The 10,357-nt window shown below is 49.6% G+C and overlaps 1 protein-coding gene across 4 annotated transcripts in view; it reads right to left on the bottom strand.

Annotated features, from left to right (window-relative positions):
- ST3GAL1 (ST3 beta-galactoside alpha-2,3-sialyltransferase 1) overlaps window positions 1-10,357 on the bottom strand; it is an 89,408-nt gene that overhangs the window by 31,310 nt on the left and 47,741 nt on the right. For 3 of the 4 annotated variants that reach the window (XM_006155517.3, XM_006155516.3, XM_014590540.2), the window contains exon 3: window positions 1,575-1,629. The exons of the other annotated variant lie outside the window; for it this stretch is intronic. The gene's annotated coding sequence lies outside the window, so the exon portion shown is untranslated. The remainder of the gene's footprint in view (window positions 1-1,574; window positions 1,630-10,357) is intronic. 4 annotated transcript variants of the gene reach the window in all.

The raw sequence follows: 10,357 nt of genomic DNA, 5'->3' as shown, positions 1-10,357 counted from the left end.
AGCCCACACCATTCCTGTTCTATTTCTGTGGTTTCAAATCCAGGCTCCTTCTCTTGAAAAGGTGGCCCTGAAATAGTAGATTACAGTGTCCTCCAACTCACAGCCCTCCTTCAAAATGCACTTTGAGAATGATTCAGAGCCAAGGACATAAAACTATTTCAAATTTCACCAGAGTGAATCATACAAAAAGGATTAAGGGCTAAGAGTTAAGACAAGTCATTTCCTGTTAGAGATACGCTTCTCTTCTGCCTCATTCAATTTTGTTTGGTTTTGCCTGCTAGGAACCCCCACACACTGCCACACTCCCAGATACTTGGAGATGACAGATGGACGGACCATGGAGAGGAGCAGAAGCTGCTGGTGGGAGAGAGGGGAGACAAACGTGCAGAGGATCAAATTCAGAGTGCAATGGTACCCCAGGGCCTTTGCATATCTGCTGTCCCGCACTCCCGCAGGCATGCTCTTACCCAGAAGCCACATGGCTTGCTCTCTCATTGTATTCATGGTCCTACTCACAGGCTCTCCTTGGAGAGGCCTCTCTCCTCCCCTTAAACTGCATCACTGTCACTTTCTCCTTCCTTTGCGGCATGCCCCTTCATAGCCTTTGTCACGAAATGACACTCAGTTGCATTTGGAATTACTCATTTGTTTGTCTGTCTCCCCATCCAGAGGCAGAGAGTTCCCCTGCCTCCCTCACTACTGTGCCCTGCTGAGCCCAGCAACAGGCACAGGTAGAGCAGGCAGTGACACAGCAAAGCACTCGGTGCTCAGGGAATAAGGTGCGTGCATTGGGAGACGCGGGTGCTATGGTCACCCTGCGCTTCGGCCTGCTCGTATGGAAAATGGAATGCTCAGGTGGTTACCTGCAGTCCATCCTGCCAGGACTACAGTACTATAGTCCATCGTGCTCTGCTCTCTGGCCCTCAAGTTTAGAGGTTTCCTCTTCTAAGGGAGCTCTGCCTGACCCAGGCCCTGCAAGCCAGCCGTCCCCAGGGAGGGGAAGGCAGAACCCAGCCCACGGACTTCCTCTGGCTTTTGCAAAAAACAAGACCCCAAAATACTACAAAACCGCACTGTGGACCAGCACAGCCTCTGGAGCTGCTCCAGCTGGGGTGAACCCCACCCACTGGCTCCTCCATGGCTGTAGCAGGATGGTAGTAAACAGGATGTGTGGGGCACCTGGCCCTGCTCTGGGTCACAGGGTCAGGTTCCTAGACAGCCTGGACCCGTGGGGTGACTTCCTGGGGAGAGTGGGTGCTGGCCTCTGCTAGTCACAGTGGCTCATTCCTGAACACAGGACTACCGTGGCTCTGGTCTGTCCTGACCAGGGAACCACGGGGCCTGCGGCTGCTTTTTATCTCCACTCCCGTCTCAGTCCTCTGCCCTATCAGTCCAGGAAACTGTACAAGCAACATCGAAACCCAAAACTCACAGATCTCTCCGGAGAGAGTTCACACTTTGGTCAAAAGGAACGATCATTTCAATGCTGTTCAAGGCAAAGAAAGCAAGGCAAATTAGAGCAGCGCTTGGAGAGTCAGGGAGAGCTGGGTGTGAGTGCCGGCTCTGCTGCTTACCAGCAAGGTGGCCTCAGTGGAGTTCCTTAACCTCTCTGAGCATCAATTTCTTCATCTGAAAAATAGAGAGAAGAGAAGACTCAGACTTACCACTGGGGGAGATCTTGAAGAGCTAACAAGAACATTTCCACAATGTGTACAGCTCAGACTTAGAGAGCACATTTGGGTTTTTTTTTGAGAGGTTTTTTGTATAGGGCCTGTGTGCTTGTTACACCAGCTGCTGGTCCCTAGAGTAAATATTAACCGCTGATATCAAGTGACCCTTGGCCCTGCCAAGCCACATAGTGTGGGAGAGACAATTGCTACCTCCCGAGCACTGGATGGGAGTCGGCATGGAGGACCTGAGCTTGGGGGCCTTGAGTCCCAAATCATACGGGAAGGCTCCATGCTGCCCAATTTCTAAGGCTTCTTCCTGCTCTAAAGCGCCCAACTGGAAGTGCCTGCCCCAAATGGTTTTGAACAACATATGAAACTCAGGGGGCTGAGAGGAGTGAATAAAGGATGGCCCAAGACAAGGGGCTCTCGCCCAGACTCCAAAGGCAACAACACTGGGTCGATAGAAACGAGAAGGTGCTCTCTTTTTCTGGGGTCTAGTAGAGAACAGCACTGGGAAAGAATCCAGAGTTTTGCAGGATAAAGATTTAAAAGGGAGAGCAAAGGACAAACATTCCAGGCTTCAGGTCTTTTTCTTTTCCTTTTTTTAAACATGGGGTAATTATTTTTTTCATTTAAATTTATTTATCTTATTTTGACCACAGAGGGAGAGTGAGAGAGAGAGAGGGAACGTAAGAAAGCAAGCTGCCATGTCCAGGACTCAAACCCTGGTCAGTCACATGGGAGTCCAGTGCCTTAACCACCATGCCACCTGCTGGCCCCTAGGGTTGGTTTGTTTTTTTATAGAGACAGAGGAGACAATAGGAGGGAAGGAAAGTCAAGAATGAGTAGGATGATCCACAATAGGACTATTCAGGGATGGGGTTAGAGTGAGCCTGTTTATTCATGTGCAAAACAGGGAAACTGAGACTAACTCCACAGACTCTTGGTGGTGGGTGGTCAATGCTGTAACAACTGTGTGACATCCCTGAATAGGCACTGAAGGCCATTGCAATTTGGAGTCGCAATACCCAATGCAGTGGGCACTGCTGAGAGGCATTCTCTTTGGGTCTCCTGCTCCGTGTTTTACAGCTGTTGGTTTGGACTGTCTTTCCAAAGATGCACACAACATGGGACACAGACCATGTCTCCCTCCGGGGCAGGGCTCAAGTGTGTTGACTGCCCAGTGTAATAATGATAATGTCTTCCTCCAGGAGAAAGACTGGATAAGTTTGCTTACAGTCTAAAAGACTATGATTCCTCGGCCCAGCCTAGGTAGTGCAGCCCCCAGTGTGTTCTGGAAGCCACAGGCTGGCCTAAGAGCACACTGGGTGTGCACATACAAAGATCCTGAAGAGCTGGAGGGCTGGGGAAAGGGGATCACATGTGACGAGACCCTGTCGAGGGTGTTGCTTTTCTCTCTCAATGTGTGCACATGCACTGCACTATTATCATAGTGATAATACAAATTATCATGGGTCTTCATCTACGAAGGAAATCCAGTGGACTTGGGATACAAGTAGAAATTCTATCAACCGCATGCCAAGGTTCACAGGGCTGTCTCCTGGATACAGAGAAAGAAAAGGAAGGCACAGTGGGGATGCTCCTCCCTCTCCCACTCTCCATGTTCATGCAGGAGATCCTGGAGAAGGAACACAGGCTCTGGCCAAGACTGGGGCTGGATCCTGACACTACCATCTTCCATTGTGAGGGCTCAGGAAAGCATTTGACCTCTGTGAGCCACGGCTTCCACCTCACAGAGACAGGCATTCTAAGGCCCACCTCTTGGACTGTTGGAAGAGTTAAATGAGGTAACATTTATAGCTCCCTGAACAGTTCCTGGCACACAGTAGGGACACTAGGAATAACACCTACTGCTCCTTTTTTTTTTTTTTTTTTTTTTTTTTTTTCTGAGCTAGCCCAGAAGATAAGCAGGAAACTTGAGCAGCATAGGGGTGGGGGCGGTGAGCAGGGCTGGTAATCAAGAGCTTCTGGACTCTTCTGAGGTAGCAAATTACTCCTAGTGACCCCTGAAGTCACTTCACCTGGAGGCAGGTGTCAGGTGTGTATTTCTTCAGCTGGGGTCAGGCTACTTGCAGGATGGAGGTTCCTTGCAGAGTGGGTGCTATTGGAGCTCTACTCAGAGGCCATTTATGGGCTGGGCCATCACCCCTCAGCTGCTGTGACTGTCGTCTGCTACAGCCCACAGCTGCCTGTTGCTCCAGAAAACTGCCCTGGTGATAAGAAGGTGACTACCCTGTCTCCCCCCACCATCCTGGCAGTCCAGATGATGACTGGGGGCTATGGGACTATACAAGGCTGGCCCCCTTGCCTCCATTTAGGACTAACCCTGTTGTGTTCCGTGCTTCAGAGTACCCTGTAGGATTAGGTTGAAAGTTGACTCCAGCTGGGAGCTCATCCTTGCTCAGCAATACCCCTTGCCCGGTCCTGCCTCCTCCACCCCTCCTCCTGGAGCACTTCTTCAGTAAGAAGTATAGAACCCCTGCCTCAGGCTCTGCATGAAGAAAACTGGTGAGATTTATCTGAGCAGTGACCATCAGGATGAGAGAACCTGAGAAATTCAGAGCCCTGTTTCAAGAGCAGGATTCTCAACAACCACCTTGTCCAGAGTCTTGACTTTCTGATGAACCAGAAGCCATTGATCATTTAGTAAAAACCCTTTGGGTCCTCAGGACATGTCAGGCCCTTTCTGGAATGCTAGCAATACAAAGGGGAACACTAAAAAGTCCTTCTCCTCTAGAATCTTACACATCAAATAAAATAGAGCAGATAATGGTAAACGCTCTTCAGAAAACTCCATAGTACTTGAGGGGCAGGTAGAAATTATGCAAACATGAGGCTCAGCTCCCTGCTGTGCTGTAATAGAGTCCTTTGTCTCTGATCTGGAAGCTTATGTCTTGTGCCAACATCTGCCTGCAGGCTAATTTGTTAGCTTGCAAGTAGGACATCTCGGGGTTGTCACAGTTCTTTACTGCTACTAGCCTCATAGCTATTTCTAATTAATATTAAAATTTAATGATCTAACTAGCTAAATAAGCTAATTTCATTAAAATTAAATAATACTTCAAATACAGTTCTTCGAGTCAGCTGGGGCATAGTGGTTAAGGCAGCTGGATCCCACATGGCCACACGGTTTTAGTTCTAGATCCATTGCTTTAAAAAACATGCCTGGTGCAAGTACATGTATATCCCAAATCCCAAGAGGTGAACGGAGGAGAAGGGACTTTGGTGTAGCCATGCTTCTTGGGGGGTTGCTTTTCAATCTTTCTCTTTCTCTTTCTGGCGAGCATATGCACCCTACAGTAAAACTTATAAAGAAATACAGTTGTTCAGTTATGCTAGCCAGATTCCATATGCTGAATAACCTCATGTGGTTAGTAGCTACTAAACTGGATGGTCCAAATACAGGCCACTTCCCTGTGTGGAGCGCTGGCCTAGCAGACGGAGTAAGGGGAGTGGGACAGAGCCCCTGGGGTTTGAGCTTGTCTACTGGCTGTGAGGCTTTGCAAAGGGCACTTAACCTCTCTGAGGTCTACTTCTACTTCTTTATCTCTAAGATGAGAACAACAGGACTGCCTCACAGTGGGGGTCCTATGAGATGACAGTGGCTAACAGGACAGGCGCACCGAGGAGAAAGTGAGCTGGGTGTATTCAGTTGGCATCTGGCATGGTACAGGTGTGCTAAGAGGAAGCATAACTTCACAGACAAGGTCATCATTCTAGGACGGCAGAGACTCGTCAGGAGACAAACCAAAGGAGAGAGGCTCTTGGCCATTCCCCTTCTGGGTTGTGTCCTGTTTCCACTCCATCCATGGGGGACCGGGCTGCCCACCTGCCCACTGCACTTCCAGGCCAAGATTATCCTACGTGATGCAGATTTCAATACCGAAGGCCGAGGCTCGTGAATAAAGTAACCAGTAGCTTTATGAATACCAGCTTCACTTTCCAAAGTGCTTTTCTGGGCTTAATGATAAGGTGCCTGCAGACAAGAGGCCAATAAACACCTCATCGTACGCCTCCACCTCACCTCACACCAAGCAAGGGCAGGAAGCTGGGGAGAAGCTGCTGGGTCCGGTGAAGGAGGGATGGCCGCAGCGTAGCAGCTTCCAGGGTGACGTGCTCCTGTCTGAGGTCAGACACTAGGCATTTTTAAACCAGTGCTGAAGCGCCTGGAGCCTCAGTCATCCTCCAAAAAAGTGGAGGAGAGTAGATTGAGAGTGGATTGAAGGCGATGTGCAGACGCGGTGCCATCTGAGCATGCGCCTGGCCTCCTCATCCTCTCTGACGCCATCACTGTACCTGCTGGTCATCTCCAGTACCAGGAGTTGGGAACAGCAGGGGACTCAAAGCAAAATCCATCACTGGGAAGGAGAGGAAATGGGGAGGAGTCTGAGGTGGCTAGTCTCTGGCTCCTTTTTCCTCCATCCTTACACTATGATTCACTCAAATAGCCCATGACCTTTTCAAATAGGATTTTAAGTGATAAAGAGTACTCGTAGCCACAGCAGATAGAGGGCGAAGAAACGAAAGCCCTGTCACTCTCCCTCTTTAAATCTTCCGCAGCCTTAGCCGGCGCCTGGATTAAATTCTTTTGATACTCTTGCACATTTGGGCAGTAAATACTCATCTCAGAGGTTTTAAAAGATCGACAAACACATTTTGAAAATTCTTATCAAGCCAAAGCTTGCTAAGGACAGAAAAGCAAGGTTATCTGGGCTTGGGGGCTTTAATTAACAGGAGAGAGATATGCATTAAACCTGCAGTCTTTGCAAAGGCAGCAGAGATTAATATAATGAATTGTTCCAGCACATCTAACCACAGAAAGGCCACTGTGTTTATCAAACACCTACTACGTGCTCAATACCTGGCACACAACAATAGCTGACATTTACTAACTACTTATATATGTACTGCTTCAAAAGCTGTATGTGGGTGTGTTGGCCAGTGGGTGTGATGATTAAGGAGACTGGACCCCATATGACAGACTGTGTGGTTCGAGTCCCAGACCCAGTAACTTCAGGAATACACCAGGGGTATGTGTCCATATGGCAAAAATCCTGACAGGAGGGAAAAATGGAGGAGAAAGAATCATGGCATGACCATCTTGTGTGGGGTGCTTCCTCACCTTCTCTCTTTCTCTCTCCGTCCAATGAGTGTATGTGCCCTCTGTCAACTATTTCAAAAAAGCTATTGTGAATTAAGACACCTGATCTTAACAATCTATTATCAGGTGCCTATCATCCCATATTTAGGCCAGTACAGGTGCCCTCTGTCAACTATTTCAAAAAAGCTATTGTGAATTAAGACACCTGATCTTAACAATCTATTATCATCCCATATTTAGACCAGTACAGAGAGATGGAGTCACACAGCATGAAGATGGCAGGGTCAGAGCCCTGGTCTAAAACACCAGGCTTTGAGGCTGACACCGACAGTGATGCACTGTTTTAGGTTGTGTGCTCTCAGCTTCCCTACAGCCCTTTAGAGGTAGACACTGTCCTCGTTCTCAAAAAGAGACCATCGAGGTACAGAAAGGTGAAGGGCGGCTTCCCCAGTCACACATGCATCAGTGAGCCCACACAAGCTCTGCCCGGCCCCGGCCTGTGTCTCCAGGATGCACTGATGCTGACCAAAGTAAAGGTGAGGAGTGGAGGGGGAGAACAGCCCCCAGCCTCTTCAAATTCAAAGAGCTAAATACACCTCCCCATTTGCCCTTTGCAAAACCACTTTGGGTTTGGGGGTCTCTAACTCAATTTCTGAATGAAAAGTTACATCTTGAACACAACACTGGGTAAGAAGGAAAGGTAAAATTTCTTATTTACATAAAGAAAAAGACTGAACATATAAGAAATGCAAACTTCCCTCTGTAGGGGTGGGCGAGCTCCAGCTGGCAGGCTGGCAGCCTGTTGTTGTCAATAAAGTTGCACGAGGACACTCTGGCATCAGTTTGCGTGCATGCCGTCAGTGGCTGCCTCCATGCTACTAGGCTCATTTGGGGAATTGTAACAGACCATACGACTCTCAGAGACCATAGTATGTGCTATCTGACCCTCAGTAGAAAATATTTTCTCATGCCTGTACTAAGAGATTAAATACCCTGAGTGACAGTGAAGTAAGTGGCAAAGCAGGAAGCGTATTTTCAGTGCTTGCTAGGGAGGAACCTGGCTGATACTCCATAGACAGAGCCCTCACAGAATCGCTGTCATGAACCATGCATACAACCTAATCTTAAAAAGGGAAGATGAAAGCACATCAGCATAGAGGGAATGCAAGCAACCAGTAAGCTACTAAGAGAGCTCAACTTCATTAATGTAGTGACACAGACAACCAGGGCAGGTTGTTTCTGCATACGGGAACCCGAGACTGACATGACTGAGCAACCCTGATCCATTCTCTCTATGCCCACTTCCCTCACAGGATGGTGGGCTCTATGGCAACAGGAATGATGCTATTCATTTTGATTTGGGGATCCCGAGCTCAGAGTGGACCCAGGTTGTAGCCATTTGTTCACCCTCACATCTCGAGCCAGAAGCCTGGAGAGGGAGTCCCTCCACACTGTGGAAGAGAATCAAACAGCAGAGAGGAAGGGAGAGGTGGCCTGGGGCTGCCCCATATCCCGTGCCCCCTCCAGCAGCTGCCCAGCCTCTTCCCAGGGAATTCCTCTCCTCTACTCCACATCCTCTCATGCATGGGCAAACACGTCGGCTCTCCCAGAGTAGAAACAAGGGTTCCCAGGGGGTCCTTACCTCTGTATTCTCCAGCAAGGAGATTCTCTCCTGGAGCTTGACTTCTGAGCAAATAAGCAAGGCTACAAGGAATGGGGTGGGGATCCTGCATTCCTGGTGCACTCGGTGGAGAGAGTGGGGGTTCAGACATTGCATGGGTCTGCCTGCTAGGATCTCCGAGACCTCCTGGGGTCTTGGCTGTGGTGTAGCCACAGCTGCCACAAAGGGAGGGAAGGAACACCACTCCCTTCCATCCTGGCTAATCCTGAGCCTCCTCTGGAAAGCCAAACCCAACTCACACTTCATAGCCCAAGTAACCCACCCCTTCACTCCTTGATGTCTTTTGGGGTGACTCAGCCCTCCCCATTGAAATCTCCATTTTCTGGACCTCTCTGGTCCCCATCCATGACCCTAGTCTCAGTTGAAAGACATGCCTCAGAAGGTGAGTCCATCACCAATGTCATAGAGGACAGTTCTTTCCAGAACGATGCCAAGTAGCTAGCCTGGGCCCACGCTGGCTTTCTGGCCATCCTTCGGCCACCTGGCTCTACTCCACCTCATACATCCACCCTGGCCATCTCAGTTGTGTGAGTTCTCTATCTGCTCCTGAGTTCTCCATACTCATTCCTACCTCTGGGCCTTTGCACTTGCGGAATTCTCTAGCTCCTTCCAATCACCCCTGTCTCCTCCTTCAGGGAGGAGGAATACAAGGTCAAAAATAGTTTACATCCTCCTGCCCACTTACTGGCAATTTAGGTCTATCTTCCCAGCTAGACTCTCATAATAGTTCTGTGATGTGGGTAGGGCACTAGTTATTAAAATGGCCAGCCCAGTGTCACAGCTGCTCACACCTCTGCTAACTCCAAGCCTGGTTCATTTCCTCGGCTGCATGACTGATCACACAGAGACTAATAAATGCCCCTCGCATGCTCTGCGATTTACAGGGAGGCTCTTGTAGGAGCAAGCACGTCCTTCTCCAGACCCCAGGCATCCACTGGAGAGACCCTTCAGGAAGAAGCCAGAGCTGCTCTCAGCACCCACAGGGTGGACCTATTTGTTCAATAAACTCTCAACCCACTCTTCCTGGGAAGAGCTGATTCCCTTAGCCTCCTGAGTGCTAGTAGGGCAGCCATTTACTGCTGGTTGGCAGCAAATCAGGATTCGTCCATGCCAAGCTCCTTGTGAGGATTTTACTGGAATCATTACAGGGTTACTTTTAGCATCAGAGTGGCCAGATAGTCCCACGGGTGAGAGCCCAGAAGCCCCACATTCACCCTGCACTCTGCTGTCACAAGCTCTGGACTTTAGTTCCTGCCTTGAGGAAAGGAGGGATGGAGGAACCCACGGGGGCAGTAGATGATGCATCTGGACGGAGACACAGAGGCCCTGGGCTTTGTCAGCTGGGACCACTCACTCCCAGGAACTTCTTCCTAACCTCCTAGTCTTGGTTTAAACGGCCTCTGCAAATAGTGGGCTGTGGGGCCTGCTGCCTCACAGGCTGGTCTGTGCTTACAGCATCTGGCAAAGCTGAGAAGCAGCTACAACTTCCAAAACTCAGAACATTCTGCAGACAAATCTAGAGCCCTGACAACTCTGAGAAAAAGAAGGAAGATGCAGGAACTCTGGGCTCCAGAGGACCCACAATGACACTCCCCAGGGCTGAGTCACCACCCTCTCCTTTGCTCAGCACCTGGCCAGTTGCACAGTTCACTGCAGCCCCACGACTCCCCTCTGCCTTACGCAGTATGGTATAACCCACACAGCCCCTGAGGACATGTGAGACTTACCCCTGAGCTGGGTTTCTCTGCCCCTGCTGGTTACAGCTTTCCTGATATTATTCAGATGCCACTAGATGCTGTCCTGCCAGCTTTCTTGGAGGCCAGGTCCTCCAGGCCACCTCCCATGGCCCCATCTCTGACAGGGTCCCAACCTCTGGTCAGCAGG

The sequence above is a fragment of the Tupaia chinensis genome, unplaced genomic scaffold (assembly GCF_000334495.1).
Source record: "Tupaia chinensis unplaced genomic scaffold, TupChi_1.0 Scaffold000459_1, whole genome shotgun sequence".
In the NCBI taxonomy this organism is placed as follows: domain Eukaryota; kingdom Metazoa; phylum Chordata; class Mammalia; order Scandentia; family Tupaiidae; genus Tupaia; species Tupaia belangeri.
The sequence above is the reverse complement of the archived record's forward strand: the minus strand, read 5'-3'. Positions and strand labels throughout refer to the sequence as shown.